The sequence below is a fragment of the Bos indicus genome, chromosome 13, assembly GCF_029378745.1.
Source record: "Bos indicus isolate NIAB-ARS_2022 breed Sahiwal x Tharparkar chromosome 13, NIAB-ARS_B.indTharparkar_mat_pri_1.0, whole genome shotgun sequence".
NCBI classification, from domain to species: Eukaryota; Metazoa; Chordata; class Mammalia; order Artiodactyla; family Bovidae; genus Bos; species Bos indicus.
The window spans coordinates 29,403,700-29,421,179 of record NC_091772.1 but is presented as its reverse complement, the minus strand read 5'-3'; the positions used below and the strand labels follow the sequence as shown (position 1 = coordinate 29,421,179).

The 17,480-nt window shown below is 43.1% G+C and overlaps 1 long non-coding RNA gene across 1 annotated transcript in view; it reads right to left on the bottom strand.

Annotated features, from left to right (window-relative positions):
* LOC139186459 (uncharacterized) overlaps window positions 1–4,059 on the bottom strand; it is a 56,736-nt gene extending 52,677 nt beyond the window's left edge. Inside the window, exons 1-2 of the long non-coding RNA XR_011570020.1 lie at window positions 3,804–4,059; window positions 3,500–3,600 (exon numbers count right to left, since the gene is read on the bottom strand). This is a non-coding gene — a long non-coding RNA (uncharacterized lncRNA). The remainder of the gene's footprint in view (window positions 1–3,499; window positions 3,601–3,803) is intronic.
* Between the last annotated feature and the right edge of the window lie 13,421 nt (window positions 4,060–17,480).

The following is a 17,480-nucleotide window of genomic DNA, read 5'->3' as shown; positions in this document are numbered from 1 at the left end:
AGGATAAATATTTTCTCCCATTCTGTGGACTGTATTCTGTTTGATTCCAGTTTAATTTTTAACCACCCAACTTGTTTCCCCTCTGTTTTTTTCCTGGTTTTGTCAGGGACCTGTCTCTGGACCTTTCTGTGGCTGGGCTACAACCTCTCAACATAGAACAAACTGTAGGAAATCATTTGCTAGGAGTCCACTAGGAGTCTCCTATGACTTTGAGCACCTTGTCGGCTATCAGTTCAAATCTGTTCCTCTTTGTTTGGATGATTCATTTTTTACATTTATTTTACATGGCAATTTATCCAAACCTTTACTGTTAGCCTCTTAGAATAGTTAGACAATTAGAACAAATAAAGGGATTGGATTTTTCCCCCAAAGCCATAAAATCTCTAAGATCTGATGAAGGAAGGATGGGATGCAACTATTTAACCTCCTTTGAGGATGCACGCACAGGCCACATGTGCTCTTCGAGCAGAGAAAGATTGCTCCCACTGTCTACAACATGGGGATCATGAGGGCGGCTTTTCTCAAAACTGGACAAAATGCACAGGGTTTACTTAGCACTAGCTGGGATGAGAACCCAGATTTTTTTTTCCCTAAGTGTTTTAACATTTTCTCTCTCCTTTCCTCTCTCCCTTTAAACAAACTTTGTTTTAAAACCATCATGACTGATTCTCTGCTCAGTCATTGCTGTTGCTACTGCAACTGGAAATAAACCAGAAATTGTAGTCTACAACGCTCCCTTGACCATAAATGGCAAACTTAAAAAAAAAAAAAAAACCTCCCCTAACAATGAGGCAGTGCTTCTGGAAAAGGGAGATTTTAAGACCAAACTTGACATTGGGCCCTGCTGTGGGTGTGAAAACTGGAAGCATTTCCTCGCTGATTGCTAAAGCAGGGTCAGTGACTACATTTCATCATGACCCAAGGAAGACTTGGAGATGGGTCAGAGTGTCACATTTTAAAGGCAAATTTTTGTTTTGTGGTTTGTTCCAGCCCAGAAAGATCTAACCTGACTCTGCAATGGGAGAGTTGGTTTTCCAGCTGTGACGCACCAAACACATGGTGTCACACACCAAAGATAATAAAATATTATCTTTTATTATTTTAAAAGATAATAAATTTGATTATTTAGTCAAAGACTTTATGAAAAGGATTAACACCATTACAACCAAAGGTTAACTCCATCACATGTAGCCTAGGAAAAATGTCAGGCATAAGACAGCTCTTTAGAAATACACATACACACTATATTGTATACATACACAAATAAACCATGTATTTCTCTTTGTTCCGTAAAAGTATTTCATTAGATATACATTCAGTTCAGTTCCGTAGCTTAGTCATGTCCGACTCTTTGCGACCCCATGAATTGCAGCATACCCGGCCTCCCTGTCCATCACCAACTCCCGGAGTTCACTCAAACTCATGTCCAATGAGTTGGTGATGCCATCCAGCCATCTCATCCTCTGTCGTCCCCTTCTCCTGCCCCCAATCCCTCCCAGCACCAGGGTCTTTTCCAATGAGTCAACTCTTCGCATGAGGTGGCCAAAGTATTGCAGTTTCATCTTTAGCATCAGTCCTTCCAAAGAACACCCAGGACTGATCTCCTTTAGAATGGACTGGTTGGATCTCCTTGTAGTCCAAGGGACTCTCAAGAGTCTTCTCCAACACCACAGTTCAAAAGCATCAATTCTTCACCACTCAGCTTTCTTCACAGTCCAACTCTCACATCCATACGTGACCACTGGAAAAACCATAGCCTTGACTAGATGGAACTTTGTTGGCAAAGTAATGTCTCTGCTTTTCAATATGCTATCTAGGTTGGTCATAACTTTCCTTCCAAGGAGTAAGCGTCTTTTAATTTCATGGCTGCAATCACCATCTGCAGTGATTTTGGAGCCCCTAAAAACAAAGTCTGACACTGTTTCCACTGTTTCCCCATCTATTTCCCATGAAGTGATGGGACCAGATGCCATGATCTTCGTTTTCTGAATGTTGAGCTTTAAGCCAATGTTTTCACGCTCCTCTTTCACTTTCATCAAGAGGCTTTTAGTTCCTCTTCACCTTCTGCCTTAAGGGTGGTATCATCTGCATATCTGAGGTTATTGATATTTCTCCCGGCAATCTTGATTCCAGCTTGTGCTTCTTCCAGCCCAGTGTTTCTCATGATGTACTCTGCATAGAAGTTAAATAAGCACGGTGACAATATACAGCCTTGACGTACTCCTTTTCCTATTTGGAACCAGTCTGTTGTTCCATGTCCAGTTCTAACTGTTGCTTCCTGACCTGCATATAGATTTCTCAAGAGGCAGGTCAGGCGGTCTGGTATGCCCATCTCTTTCAGAATTTTTCACAGTTTACTGTGATCCACACAGTCAAAGGCTTTGGCATAGTCAATAAAGCAGAAATAGATGTTTTTCTGGAACTCTCTTGCTTTTTCCATGATCCAACAGATGTTGGCAATTTGGTCTCTGGTTCCTCTGCCTTTTCTAAAACCAGCTTGAACACCTGGAAGCTCATGGTTCATGTACTGTTGAAGCCTGGCTTGGAGAATTTTGAGCATTACTTTACTAGTGTGTGAGATTAATGCAATTGTGCAGTAGTTTGAGCATTCTTTGGCATTGCCTTTCTTTGGGATTTCCAGTCCTGTGGCCACTGCTGAGTTTTCCAAATTTGCTTGCATATTGAGTGCAGCACTTTCACAGCATCCTCTTCCAGGATTTGAAATAGCTCAACTGGAATTCCATTACCGCCACTAGCTTTGTTCATAGTGATGCTTTCTAAGGCCCACTTGAAGGATTCCAGGATGTCTGGCTCTAGGTGAGTGATCACACCATTGTGATTATCTTGGTTGTGAAGATATACATTACCATGTGTAAAATAGATAGCTAGTGGAAAACAACTGTATAACACAGGGAGCTCAGCCTGGCACTCTGTGATGAACTAGTGGGGTAGGATTTGGGGGTAGGATGGGGGCATGGGAGGGAGAAGCTTAAGAGGGAGAGGATATATGTATACATATAGCTGATTCACATTGTGTACAGCAGAAACCAACACAACTGTTGTAAAACAATTATCCTCCAATTTAAAAAAAGAATATTTCATTAAATGCCCTTGTTTGTGGGACAAATTGTCACAATTCCTCTATTCCCTCATCAGTGTATTCCCTATTCTTCATCTTAAAAGAAGACAGAGAATTTTTATTTCTGCAGTATTTTTTTTCCCCAGTGGAGTGCTACTGCCAGCAGCAGGAAACCAGACCTCCAAAGATGTGTTTTAAAACATAGCTAATGCTGTGACAATTGTCTTAATTATCTTGTTTGCTAAGAAGTACTTCAGAAAGGAGCAGCTACATTGCTCAACTCAAAAGGCCACCAGAAGGACAAGTGTGTAATGGGCTAGTTTCTCGAAATTTACCACTATGACACCGCACAAATAACTTCCTTTGCCCTTTTGGTTGGTAAAAAAAAAAAAAAAAAAAAAGAAATAAAGAAATCCTTGCCTGGGGCCAGTCGTGCCTTCTGTCTGGTCTCCCTTTCCTGATGTGTAATCCGAGCCGACGGCCTGGATGCCTTCTTTCCGTTCCCACATGGGATGACTTGTCTGTGAGAGACAGGAAACTATGATTGAAGCTGTTGTGACCATTTAAACGGGAGGGGTTGGTCTGGCACTGATCTTTTTAAAAGTAAGTTTGTTAGAGAGCCTTAAATGAGGTCAGCATGATGTTAGGGAACACGAGGTTACATTAGGACATTAAAGAATGTTTTAATAAAAGTGGCTGAACGTCAAATGAACTCAACGCTTACTTCTGTAACAAATCAGCAGGAGAGAGGAGGTTTCCAAGGCAAACATGGCAGGGTTTCTCTGCTGGGTCTTGTCTGGCACCAACGTGAAGCCCCTGACAGTTAACAGCAGGCAAGGAGCCATGGCCTCGGAGACGTAGGATGGGGATGCGAGCGCGTGAGGCGCACGTACGTGCGTGTGTGTGTGCGTACACACATGCGCACTTGCGTGCGCGTCGTGCGTACAGCGTGAGTACGTGTGTCCCAGGTGTTGGCCACTGTCCGGGTGCTTCCTTGTAGCCAGATAAAGGTTATTAGTGATCACAGCTTGGACTGCTGTGCTCCCTCGTGCGCTCTGGGCCATCTCTCTCCCTGCTCGTTTGCAGCGTCCCAATGAGCCGCTGGGCCTCCAGTTCCTTTCAGGCTGGTGCGATTTCAAATAACTTTGGCTGTCAGAGCTGCCAGTGGAAAGAGGAGGTTTTACAGTCTGTTTCCACATCTGGGAAGAGGCCTGTCATTCTTGTTTACGGCGGAAAATGGATGCCCTGGGAACTGTAGCCGATTATGAATCATGGATCCAGCTCAGGATTCAGAGATAAACCTAGGCTGCGTTGCTCAGCTTCCACTCTCATCCCTGTTTTTATTGTCATTTCACAATCAGGACATTCATCTCTTTATTGGCTCTCATCTGGTGTCGGCACTGATTACTCTCCCTGTGTTAACTTCTCTGCAAACACTGAAATGCCCCCAAGGCTTCCATATGGAGGTAAACCATCCACTCCATTTTTTTCTTGAGTTCTGCAAGTTACCAGTTGGAGAACTGGGGCTCCCCCTCATCTCCCAGGGTACCGTAGAGGATGCCAAGCTTAACGGTCATTTATTGTGACAGTGCTTGCCTCCTGTTTCATTAATTGCCCAAAGAAATGGCTCACCTTCAAAGAATACTCTTTCCACTGGGGATTATTTCTCAAATTTTTGTTGATTTTCTCCTGGATTTTGTTTGAACTCATTTAGTCAGCTATTCTGCTTGCATCACAATTGTCATTACTGCTTTTTTTCCTCAGGACTCTTCACTGTCCTCCCCCCTCATGAGCTCTCTGCATGCCAATCCAATCTGCGCACTATTTCCAGACTAATCTTTTTGATGGGCTACCTTTCTGCTACAACGTGGGCTTCCCACAGCCTTTCAAATTAAGTAAAAAGCTTTAGGATGACACTCAAACCACCGTACCATGTGCTTCAGCCTATTTCCTTATCCCCTACAAATTTCCTCTCTGTAACCAAAACCAGTGTCTTACTACTCTCATCACACACATACTTTCCCTGGTTTTTCTCATATTGTCTCTTTGGTGTAGAACTATGAACCCCTTTCTCCCCTCCCTTCCCACCCACAGTATGCCCAGTTTCCATGTGCCAAATCAAACCCTAGTGCTGTCATCAAGATTTTCCTAGTCCCCCAAAGAGATGCGGTTGTATCCTCAGAACATCCACAGCTTGTGCTGCCGCTGCTGTTGTGGTGATCAAATCTACTGGGGCCCCTGGATGGTTTGTTATGGTAAACACAGGCAAACAGACACAGATTGATGGCTAGTTTGAATTCCAGTTGATAAAAGGCTTAAGCCTTCAGTTAGCTCCCTGTAATGTAACCTACCGCAGCTGGGTTGAGTTGCTAGCTTTCTCTAAAACACCGTAGAGCCATGGGGAAGACTGTCTGCCTCACTGTGGCTTTTGTAAGGCTCTTCGTAGCCCACACCATTGTAGAGATGGTGTGTTGAACCATCTCTCCAGATGGCTTCTAGCTCTAAGACCTCTAACTCTATGAACGACTTCTGTTTGTTACTGCTGTTAAAAGTCAGGGGCCAGTATTTCATTCTCACCTTGCATGTGAAGGATCAGAGAAGTTAATTGAATAACCTAGGCTCATGCAGCAAGGCAACACTCATTCTGAAACCAGACGAGGTATTTGAAGCGCTGAGTTCTGATGCCTCATCTTCTTTTGTTGATCAGTTACACACAGCAAAAGTGAGATGATAATTTACTACCTAAATCAGCACTTTTGAGTGTGAAAGGGGACACCATTAATAATCATTCTGGAAGAATAGCCATTAAACCATGTATATGGGTACTTTAGACATAGGGGGAAAGTAATGTAGTCTTTTTTTTTTAACTGAGGTCATCAACAGATCTTAAATTTGGATTCTGCAAAATTTATGGGGTACTCTAAATTTACCAGCAAGTGTATTGCTTGCCAACTATAAAAACCCTTCTGTGTGGTTAGGTTAGCCGCCCTTGTAGCCAAAGGAAGCATACGGCAGTGCTACCCACCCCAGCCCCAATATGGTTAATCACAAGTAGAACAATTTTTTGTTGTTTGTTTGTTTTTTTGGCTGGGCTGCACAGTGTGTGAGATCTTAGTTCCCTGACTATGGATCAAACCCTGGCCCTCGGCAAACAGTGAAACCACAGGGTCCTAACCACTGGACAGCCAGGGAATTCCATGGAATGGTCTTAAATTTCAAATTTTACTCCTCTCATTAACACTCCAATCTCTATTACTTCCTCAAATCAATAATTAGTTAGTTCAAAGGGAGCCAGAGTCTGTTCAGAAGCAAACTTTGGGAGTGCCCCAGGTACGTTTTTTTTTTTTTTTTCAAAGGAATGTACTTCTCCCCCTCCCCCACAGCAATTTAATTATCTGTTTATTTTTGACTGCACTAGATCTTTATTGCTGTGCACAGGCTTTCTCTAGTTTGGGCAAGTGGAGGCTACTCTTTGAGGTTGATCGTCTTCTCATTGTGCTGGCTTTTCTTGTTGTGGAGCACAGGTTCTAGGCTCAAAGGCTCAGTAGTTGTGGCACGTGGGCTTACTTGCTTGAGACATATGGAATCTTACTGGACCAGAGATCAAACCTGTGACCCCTGTATTGGCAGGTGGACTCAACCACTGGACTCCCAGGGAAGTCCTGCCCCAGACACATCTTCTTTTGCTTGCCTCTCTCCCTTCTTTCTAACCCCTTAGCAAATTGTTAGCTAATGTCTGATGCCACCAGGCAGAATCAGAAGAAGACTCTTGTAAGGTTAGTTCCCCAGCCGATTTCTCACTCTGTGGATATAATAGCAGAGAATACACCAAAATTGCTAGATAGCTCTTTGCCTCCAAACCTGTAATTGTCTCTTATTTATCAAATAGCCTCTCATCTTGGCCATGAATTGTCTATTCCTAGAAAGGATGATGCAGTGGAGGAGAGAGCTGTGAAGTCAAGTGGGCCTTAGAAAGCATCAGCTCTGCTGAAACAAAGGGCACGAATCCTGATATGAAGGTCAATAGACTTGGGTTTGAATCCAGACACTAACGACTACTGCTAGGTGCTAAATGAGGAAAACCATGCCTTTTTCATAGGGATTTTCATGAAGAATAGATTCAGTATTATTTGCAAAACTTTTGACTCATGGCTTGGGCTCATAGAGAGCCTTGGTTATCACTCTGAAAGCTTTTGACCCCGAAGCAGCTGACTTGCTACTCAGAGAGTGAAGGAACTTTACCTACTGGGGAATACAGACCTGGAACTTGATCTTGCCTCTGGTTTTCTCCACTTGCTTTTTTTGTTTGTTTGTTAGAGACATGGACTTTGGAGGAATAAGCTAGACTAGAATAAAAAAATCAGAGTACTCATCTTCCCCTGCTGATAGCTATTGCGATCATATTGTATAAACTGCACAAATGAAATATATAGTCCGGCCATAACAAAATGGGTTGTAACTGACACTGTCTCATAAAATCCAGAAAGGGTGACTTCCTTACTACTTGTGTTTTTGCCGTGTGTGTGTGTGTGTGTGTGTGTGTGTGTTAGTCGCTCAGTCATGTCCAACTCTTTGAGACCCCATGGACTATAGCCTGCCAAACTCCTCTGTCTGTGGAATTCTCCAGGCAAGAATAATTCCTGTAGCAAGTGATGAACAAATGTCTGTGGAATAAATGAGTGAATGAATGGGATACCACCACTACTGTGGATATATTTATACATTTATACAAACATAAATCTTTTATATATTTGATAAATTCATATAAAATATAAATAGAATTATGCATAGTTCTTATAGACACATGCATAACGTTTGCATCCTGCTTGTCATGATATATTTGCTATTTGCAGAACTATTTGGTATCAGTCAAGGTCCCAACAGGAAACAGATGGCCCTGAAATTAGAATAATTCAAGAAGAGCTTAATAAAACGACTGTTTATGAAAGTGTGGTTGGGATGGAGAGGAACCACCAGGGACGCTAGTGGCAGAGGAAGAGCTGTTACCAGTCCTAGGCTCTCAGGGACGAGGGCGGGAGGGAGGTGCCGCAGGAACCTGCGTAAAAGAGCGTTTCCTGAGAAGGCTGCCTTGATAGGAAGCCAGTGGAGCAAGTGCCTGGACTGCGCGGTCCTTCCTGCCTCTGATCTCCTGCTCATGTTCCCATGGGCTGAGCTCAATGGGAAGCCAGAGGTCCAAGGAACCCATGATGTATTTATGGGAAGGGAAGGGCAGAGAAGGACAGGGTACATGAATGATGTTAGGTTTGCAGTATCTCTGAGAGCCAAGGTAACTTTTTAAAGAGGAAATTAAAAGTGAAAACTGGTTAACAAATATTGTATATTAACGCATATATGTGGAATCTAGAAAAAATGGTATAGATGTTCTTATTTGCAAAGCAGAAAGAGAGAACAAAGACTTGGACACCAAGGGGGAAGGAGATGGGTGGGATGAATTGGGAGAATGGGTTTGACACACATACACATGACTATGTATAAAACAGATAACTAGTGAGAACCTGCTGAACAGCGCAGGGAATTCTGTTCAGTGCTCTATGGTGACCTGAAGGGAAGGAGATCCACAGAAGAGGGGATAAAATGTGTGCGTCAGTCTGACTTGCCTTGCTGGACAGCAGAAACTGACGCAACATTGTAAAGCTGTGTTGTTGCTGTTGTTCAGTCGCTCAGTTGTGTCTGCCTCTTTGTGACTCTATGGACTGTGGCATACCAGGCTCCTCTTTCCTTCACTATCTCCTGGAGTTTGCTCAAATTTATGCCCTGAAGCAACTATACTCCAATAAAAAAAAGTGAAAACCCTTATTAGAATCTTGGTTCCTTGAAGTAGTTCCCTGCCGGTCACACCAGCGCCTCCCCCTCTGGTAGGTGGCGTCCTCTCCCCTGAGATGTTGTCCTGGTCACCTACAGGGGCCTCTGAGTGCCTTCCTCTTTGTTCTCTTGAAGTTCTGACATTCTAATGATTGGTCTCCTTCTCCAGGGTACTGGTCTGCGTCTCCCCCACACCCAGGGAGTGGCAGGCGCACAGTAGGTGCTCAGTCACTGTTGGTTCAGTGAATAAGTTTCCCATTCCCCCAAATAAAAGAAAATTGCCATTCAACTGCTATACTTGGTTCCCTTGGTTTTTTAGGTTAAAGCCTACAACTGCTGCCTTCCCTGTAAGCACATCTCTTCTCCCTTAGAGGGGCAGGCAACTGAAAACAGAGAAAGAGGAGAGGGCACTGGCAGAGCTGAGCATCTGGAGGTCAGCTGTGTCCAGAGTATGGGGTCAGCAGGAAGTTGGGTGGAGGGGGGTGCTCAGACCTGCAGCCACGTTGGGAGAAAGGAAACTCCATTTAATAATTCCTGGTAAAGGAACTTGGGGTGTTGCTTAAGTTAACACTCAAATTCACAGTAACCCCACTTCTCTTTCTGGAAGCTCTGCTGAAATAAAGGGCACAAATCCTAATATGAAGGTCAGAGGCGTGGACAGCAGGCTGAGCTGCCAGGCATATCTTCCCCAGCTTTATTCTTTGCTGTTGCCCAGTTTGCTTTTGATCCGTGGTGTGTAAGAGTGTTTGTATGTGTGTTTGCTTGTGTGTGTGTGTGTGCATGCATGTGTGTGTGCATATGTATTTGCAAATAGGTACATACACGTGTGTGTTTGTGTATATGTGTTTATGTGTATATATGTGTGCTTGTGTGTATGTGTTTGCATATGTGCCTGTGTTTATTTATGTATATGTTTGTGTGTGTCTGTGTTTGTGTATATGTGTGCATGTGTGTATGTGTATTTGTGTGCATTTGTGTGTGTATGTGTATTTCTGTGCATTTGTATGTGTATGTGTTTGAATATGTGTGTATATATATGTTTGTCTATGCATTGTACAGGAGACAGGGATCAAGACCATCCCCATAGAAAAGAAATGCAAAAAAGCAAAATGGCTGTCTGGGGAGGCCTTACAAATAGCTGGGAAAAGAAGAGAAGCGAAAAGCAAAGGAGAAAAGGAAAGATATAAACATTTGAATGCAGAGTTCCAAAGAATAGCAAGAAGAGATAAGAAAGCCTTCTTCAGCGATCAATGCAAAGAAATAGAGGAAAACAACAGAATGGGAAAGACAAGGGATCTCTTCAAGAAAATCAGAGATACCAAAGGAACATTTCATGCAAAGATGGGCTCGATAAAGGACAGAAATGGTATGGACCTAACAGAAGCAGAAGATATTAAGAAGAGATGGCAAGAATACACAGAAGAACTATACAAAAAAATATCTTCACAACCCAGATAATCATGATGGTGTGATCACTCACCTAGAGCCAGACATCCTAGAATGTGAAGTCAAGTGGGCCTTAGAAAGCATCACTACAAACAAAGCTAGTGGAGGTGATGGAATTCCAGTTGAGCTATTTCAAATCCTGAAAGATGATGCTGTGAAAGTGCTGCACTCAATATGCCAGCAAATTTGGAAAACTCAGCAGTGGCCACAGGACTGGAAAAGGTCAGTTTTCATTCCAATCCCGAAGAAAAGCAATGCCAAAGAATGCTCAAACTACCGCACAATTGCACTCATCTCACACGCTAGCAAAGTAATGCTCAAAATTCTCCAAGCCAGGCTTCAGCAATATGTGAACCGTGAACTTCTTGATGTTCAAGCTGGGTTTAGAAAAGGCAGAGGAACCAGAGACCAAATTGCCAACATCTGCTGGATCATAGAAAAAGCAAGAGAGTTCCAGAAAAACATCTATTTCTACTTTATTGACTATGCCAAAGCCTTTGACTGTGTGGATCACAATAAACTGTGGAAAATTCTGAAAGAGATGGGAATACCAGACCACCTGATCTGCCTCTTGAGAAATTTGTATGCAGGTCAGGAAGCAACAGTTAGAACTGGACATGGAACAACCCGACTGGTTCCAAATAGGAAAAGGAGTTCATCAAGGCTGTATATTGTCCCCTGTTTATTAACTTATATGCAGAGTACATCATGAGAAATGCTGGACTGGAAGAAACACAAACTGGAATCAAGATTGCTGGGAGAAATATCAATAACCTCAGATATTCAGATGACACCACCCTTATGGCAGAAAGTGAAGAGGAACTAAAAAGCCTCTTGATGAAAGTGAAAGAGGAGAGTGAAAAAGTTGGCTTAAAGCTCAACATTTAGAAAACGAAGATCACGGCATCTGGTCCCATCACTTCATGGGAAATAGATAGGGAAACAGTGGAAACAGTGTCAGACTTTATTTTGGGGGGCTCCAAAATACTGCAGATGGTGACTGCAGCCATGAAATTAAAAGACGCTTACTCCTTGGAAGGAAAGTTATGACCAACCTAGATAGCATATTCAAAAGCGGAGACATTACTTTGCCAACAAAGATTCATCTAGTCAAGGCTATGGTTTTTCCTGTGGTCATATATGGATGTGAGAGTTGGACTGTGAAGAAGGCTGAGCGCCGAAGAATTGATGCTTTTGAACTGTGGTGTCGGAGAAGACTCTTGAGAGTCCCTTGGACTGTAAGGAGATCCAACCAGTCCATTCTGAAGGAGATCAGCCCTGGGATTTCTTTGAAAGGAATGATGCTAAAGCTGAAACTGCAATACTTTGGCCACCTCATGCGAAGAGTTGACTCATTGGAAAAGACTCTGATGCTGTGAGGGATTGGGGGCAAGAAGAGAAGGGGACGAAAGAGGATGAGATGGCTGGATTGCATCACTGACTCGATGGACATGAGTCTCAGTGAACTCCGGGAGTTGGTGATGGACAGGGAGGCCTGGCGTGCTGTGATTCATGGGGTCACAAAGAGTCGGACACGACTGAGTGACTGATCTGATCTGATGATTGTGTGTTTGTGTGTGTGTGTCTATGTCTTTTGTGTGTATATATGTGTTTATATATGTGTGTATCTGTGTTTTTGAGTGTATATTTATCTTTATGTATGTGTGTTTATGTGTATACCTGTGTGTGTGATTATGTATGTATATATAATGTGTGTGTATAAGTGTGTGTTTGAATGTATGTGTGTGCTTGTGTGAATGTGTTTATGTGTGTTTGTGTGTGCACATGTGTATATAAGTTACTGGACACTTATGATCTAGGAGTGATTCTATCCCACTCTATCTAGGATTCAGAATTGGGTAGAGAAGCATTTCTAAGTAGAAAGGGGATGAAAATGAAAGCAAATAACTCTTGGCAGCACTTTTCATGACAGCCTGCCCCTCCCCCACCACACCTGTTCCTCTCTTGCTGAATTTTCCCCGTGCCCTCCAGGAGGACTTGAAATCATGTGATGAGTTTAGCTCGCAGACCATAAATATTTGCTGAGCAATCACTGTGTGCAAGGTGACAGAGTTCTCTTCTCTGTGTTGGTTTTGTATGCACACGGAACTGCCCGGGTTCTGTTTATAATTACCTTTATAATTATCTCTTTCCAAATAACAAGCATGTTGACCCTTCTGTTATTGGAAAGAGTTCGGGATGCTTTCCCTCCTCCCTCCCTCATTTGATCTGGAAGGGTGGCCTGCTATGAGGTTGTGAAGAGCATCTCCTGCTATGAGGTTGTGAAGCGCATCTCCTTATTTAGGAGGAAATGAAGCCCAGAGGAGGATAAACATGTGGGACTTGAAGGTGGCTCTTCACACTCTCCTTTTCCATCAGGTATCACTGCCTTTCTAAAGTGATGCTAACAAGGATTCACAGAAGGACATTGAGAAATTCTTTTGGTGGGGGTGGGATGAATCGGGAGATTGGGCTGATGTATATGCACTGCCATGTGTAAAACAGATAGCTAGTAGGAAGCTGCTGTGTAACTCAGGGAGCTCGGCTCAGTGATCTGCGATGACCTGGAGGGGTGGGATGGGGGTCGCTGGGAGGCAAGTCCAAGAGGGAGGTGATATATGTATACGTATAGCTGATTCAGTTTGTTATACAACAAAAACTAACACAGCATTGTAAAGCAACTATACCCAAATTAAAGAAAAAATCCTTTTGTGGGTAACACAGTCTGAGAGATGAGAGCTGTATACTGAGCCAGGGAAATTGTTAATCCTCTCTAGTAAACCTAGTCAGGGTTTTTTGAGCATAAACCTTCTGTGAGGGAAATTCCTGAAAATCAATGAGTTCCATGGCACTTCTGTCATTAGAAGAGCTGCCACAACCATAATAAAATGCTATTGCTTTAAAAGTTGCTTTAAGAGATGTGCTTATGCAGGACAGGGTTGCACAACTCGTGGCTGGCTCCCTCCCCCCACCTTACACATTCCCTAGGTGGCATTAAGCAACCTCAGGTTAGCATTTTTTCCCCCCAGGTTGAATTGAGACTGTATTTTAAGTTCATTTTGGCTATTTATAAATAGTACTTCGTGGCAAGTCAAGCTTCAGGAAAAGAGGTTGAGTTTCCAGCCTTGAGTCTAAACTTCCTTACTGCAGCTTCAGCTGGAACTAGAAAAATTTAGATTTACAAAAACAAAATCCACCTTCAAATTTCCATTTATTCTTGAAGAGTCTACAGGAAGCCAAAAGACTTCTTGGGTGTCACCGCTGAGGGGTGTAATTTCTTAGAGACATAATTCCTGCTTCCACAAATGGAAGCTTAGAATAAGTCCTGGAAGTGAGATTGGTCAGGAAATGAGAACCAGTGCCTGGAAGTCATCTCTAGGTTCTTACAGAAGCTCCATGAGTGTGTACATGCTGATGCACCCTGGGTCTCTGGCTAAATCTCTCCTCCTTTCCTGCTTTTCGATTCTTGAGAAAAGACCACCTGTTTTCTGATCCATCTGCCTAAACTCTGAGGGATAAGAAGAGCTCAGAGCAAAATGGGAAGTGCTTCTTTCAAGGCCAGTCAGCAGAGTGCCTTGCTTTTCTTTACGGTTGTGTGACTGTGGTATTTAAATTCTTCATGTGGAAAATGAGGGTGTGAAATAATAAGAAACAAATATTTATGTATATCCATCTCTGCTCCTGGTTCCTGACACAAATCTCCTAAAACCCTTGTAAGTAGAGGTGCAGGGAGAATCCGAGTTGATCTTTGACCTGGCTTCTTGACACAGAGCTCTTAAACCCTTGTCATTCCCTAAGTGATAAGAGCATCTGACAGAGTTCCTAAATCCTTTAGAATTTCCTGGGTGATAGGAGTGTCTTTTGTTCTAATGAGGTGTCTCTGAGTGGGTTCCTGGATGGGGTCGGGTCACCAGAAAGACCAAGGCGTGATCAGAAACTTGAAACTTTCAGGCCCACACTCCATTCTTCAGAAGGGTAGAGGGACGGGAAATGGAGTTAATAATCATGCCTACATGAGGAAGCCTCCATAAACATGCCAAAGTTGTGGATTTCGGAAACCTTTTGGGTTAGCCCCACTCCAGTACTCTTGCTTGGAAAATCCCATGGACAGAGGAGCCTGGTGGGACTGCAGTCCATGGGGTCGCTAAGAGTCAGACATGACTGAGCAACTTCACTTTCACTTTTCACTTTCATTCATTGGAGAAGGCAGTGGCAACCTACTCCAGTGTTCTTGCCTGGAGAATCCCAGGGACGGGGGAGCCTGGTGGGCTGCCGTCTACGGGGTTGCACAGAGTCGGACACGACTGAAGCGACTCAGCAGCAGCAGGAGCAGGAACACATCTACACACAATAACCATGGGAACAGAAACGCCTATGGGATCCTTCCAGATACACCCTACGTACCATCTTCGTCTGGTCAGTTTTATCCTGTAATATATTTTTGGTAACAAATCAGCAAGAGTAAGTGGACTGTCTTCCTGGGTTCTGGGAGATATTCTGGCAAATGAGTGACCCCAAGAAGGGGATTGTGGGAACCTCTGATTTGTAGTCAAGTTGGACAGAAGTTATAGGAAAGCTTGGGACCTACTGCTTGCCGTTGGTGACAAAGTGGGAGGCAGTCTTGTGGGGCTAAGCCTTTAACTTGCAGGGTCAGTACCAACCCTGGTTCATATTAGAACTAAATTTAATTGTGGATGTCCAGCTGGTATTGGAAAATTGTTCAGTGTGGGAAAAAATCGAGTGTCAGAAGTGTTGTGTGAATAGAGGAAAGCAGTGCATTTTTGTGAGACAGGGATACCTGCTCTGCCCACCATACACAATTATTGACAGAGTCAAGTGAAACTACACACACAGCACTTTATAAATGGAGATATACTGGAGAGAGAAGGAAGTGTTACTAATTCTGTGAACCGATATGGAGACTGAATAAAAAACTAGTGTCCCCATTTCCAACAAAAACTCTGATGTTCTTGTTCACCGTGTGTGGATCTCAGACTTGCATTGTCTTCCAGGGACATCTGAAGTGTGCCCTGCAAGGCTTGAAGCCACATTATACTTGTGAATGGCTTCTTAGAGCATCAGTTTTATGCAAATGAAGATTGGAGGGAAGCATCCTTTTCTTTTTTAAGGTCATCAGTTCAGTGCAGTCACTCAGTCATGTCCAACTCTTTGCGACCCCTTGAATCGCAGCACGCCAGGCCTCCATGTCCATCACCAACTCCCAGAGTTCACTCAGACTCACGTCCATCGAGTCAGTGATGCCATCCAGCCATCTCATCCTCTGTCTTCCCTTTCGACTCCCAGGAACTAAAAAGGATTAGGAATCATTTGTAAAGTGATATTTGCTATGCCTTTTTTAAAAAAAGTATAGTTGTATTTACAATGTTGTATTAGTTTCAGGTATAGGACAAAATGATTCAATTATACACACACACACACACACACACACACATATATTTCTATTCCTTTTCAGATTCTTTCCCCTCTGGATTATTATAAGATATTGAGTATAATTCCCTGTGCTACACAGTAGGTCCCTGTTGTTTATCTATTTTATATATAGTAGTGTGTATATGTTAATCCCAAACTCCTGATTTATTCCCTCTCCTTTCGTCTTTGGTAACCATAAGTTTGTTTTCTATGTCTGTGAATCTGTTTTGATTAGAAATACTCTTCCTTAAGCAAGCATTATTCATTCATTCATTCAACCTGTGTTTATAGAGTGCCAGTGGAAGTAGAATTAAATATAAAAGTAGCCAAAGAGTCCTGATTCTCTCTCATCATTTATTCAAGATATGTAACACAAATCTATATGTGGGATATGTAATAATCCTCAGCTGACCAGGATCTGTCTGTTCAGGCCACTTAACAAACTGCTGTAGACTTGTTGCAGGAAGGGGGACCCCTTCCAGGGCCCAAAACTGGGCTGTTGTCTAACACTCAGAAATGAATTGTCCGAGGAGACACGTGTGCTGACAAAGCAAGAGATTTTATTGGGAAAGGGCACCCGGGTGGAGAGCAGTAGGGTAAGGGAACCCAGGAGAACTGCTCTGCCATGTGGCTCGCAGTCTCGGGTTTTATGGCGATGGGATTAGTTTCCAGGTTGTCTTTGACCAATCATTCTAATTCAGAGTCTTTCCTGGTGGTGCATGCATCGCTCAGCCAAGATGGATGCTAGTGAGAGGGATTCTGGGAAGTGGATGGACACGCAGTGTCTCCTTTCAACCTTTCCCGAACTCTTCTGGTTGGTGGTGGCTTGCCAGGATCTCCTGTCATAAAACAACTCATGCGAATGGTTACTAAAGGGCCTGACCAGGGTAGGCGGTTTCAGTCAGTGTGCTTCCCTTAACTGACTGAGTGGCTTAAACAACAGCCATTTATTTCTCACAGTTCTAGAGGCTGAAAAATACAAGACCAAAGTGCTAAATGATTCAGTATCTGGTGACAGCCCATTTCCTGGTTCATTGATGACCAGCTTCTTGCTGTGTCCTCACAAGCAGGAAAGGGCTGGAGAGTTCTCTGGGGTCTCTTTTTATAAGAGCACTAATCCCATTCGTGAAAGTTCCACTCTCATGACCTAATTACTCCCCCAAGGCTCCACCTCTTATACAATCACATTGGGAATTAGGATTTCAATATATGAACTGGGGCAGAGAGGGACAAAAACATTCCATCCATAGCAATCTGTAGAGGCAACTAATCTTACCCATTTCATTCCTCACTAGTTGACAGTTATTTTAATTCAAATATTTATGCAATCATTATGTAATTTGAGCGTTTGGACCAGCATGTTGAATTACAGCCGTTAAGATCGTGTCAAAGTTTCCCGTGCTGCTGGTTCTGAAATTTCCACCATGTGATAAATGTTTTGTTCTGTGGCATCCTTGGTGTGGGCCCCTCTAAACCTTGAAACAGACAATGATAGGTCTTTGAAATGATCTTCCCGAGGAGGAACAATCATCCATTCCTTTATAAAACTATACTATGTCCTTCTTTACCCAAAGTTCTCTTCCATTAGTCCTTTCACGTAGGATAACTATCCAATTATTCAATGTTCTTTCCACTTAACATTAAATTAAAAAAAAAAATAACACCAGTAAGGAACAAACATGAAAAGGAGACAGCATGGTAT